At 31.2% G+C, this 933-nt stretch overlaps 1 protein-coding gene across 1 annotated transcript in view; it reads left to right on the plus strand.

Moving 5' to 3' along the window:
* LOC128612705 (homeobox protein HMX3-like) overlaps positions 1–331 on the plus strand; it is a 3,433-nt gene extending 3,102 nt beyond the window's left edge. The window contains exon 2 of the mRNA XM_053633054.1: positions 1–331. This exon is cut by the window's left edge and continues 1,426 nt beyond it. The gene's annotated coding sequence lies outside the window, so the exon portion shown is untranslated.
* The last annotated feature ends 602 nt before the right edge of the window (positions 332–933 follow it).

Here is a 933-nt window from a genome sequence, read left to right on the forward strand (position 1 = left end):
TGTTTGAACTTGTGTTTTGGATGTAAATTTAAAAGAAGTGCAGTGTGCTTTGTACAGAGAGATGAAAATCTTTTTTGATATTGTTGATTCCTGTTGTGAAATAAATAAATGTTATAAAGCTGGTTATAGTGTGTGTGTGTGTGTGTGTGTGTGTGTGTGTGTGTGTGTGTGTGTGTGTATGTGCATCTTAGTGACTTCAGTTTTGAACACTAACTGACATAAGTTACAGCAGCTTCACCTTCTGCTCTGCTTTTAAATAATAATAATAATAATAATAATAATAATAATAATAATAATAATAATGTTTTTATGTTGCTTTTCCTCAACGCGACCAACAGACTGGTTGTATTTTAAACAATTGTATTTTAAAGGGCTTTTATTATTATTATTATTATTATTATTATTATTATTAATAATAATAATAATAATAATAATAATAATAATAGGCCTAGTAGTAATACTGTAGCTCAAACATTGAAAAGCCACACACACACACACACACATACACACACACATAGTCTACCTATCAAAACATTAGTAAACACTTCATCTATAAACAGCAATTCGGGAATCATTAAATAAATAAAGGAAGGAATGAATGAAAGCAGGTTTCTGACCGCTACATTTCACCGGAAGTTCACCTCACCACATTCCGCCTTCCCACCCCACCCCCTACCCCCAATCCGTTTTTTTTTTGTTTTGTTTTTTTTTTGCAAATGTTGCGTCCATGTTCATTTGCTTGTACTGTCTGTCTTTAACCACACATAATAAATAATAACTTTATTTAAACGAGTTGATTATTTTGTCCACTTGACGTTTTTTCCTTGATGTTTTTGAGATATAAACACAGTAATCTGTTTATATTTACTTCAGCTTGCTTCAGAAAAAAAAAAGGGGGATAAACACACAAACCTTGTTTTGCATATTGGAATC

The sequence above is a fragment of the Ictalurus furcatus genome, chromosome 9 (genome assembly GCF_023375685.1).
Source record: "Ictalurus furcatus strain D&B chromosome 9, Billie_1.0, whole genome shotgun sequence".
Classification (NCBI taxonomy): domain Eukaryota; kingdom Metazoa; phylum Chordata; class Actinopteri; order Siluriformes; family Ictaluridae; genus Ictalurus; species Ictalurus furcatus.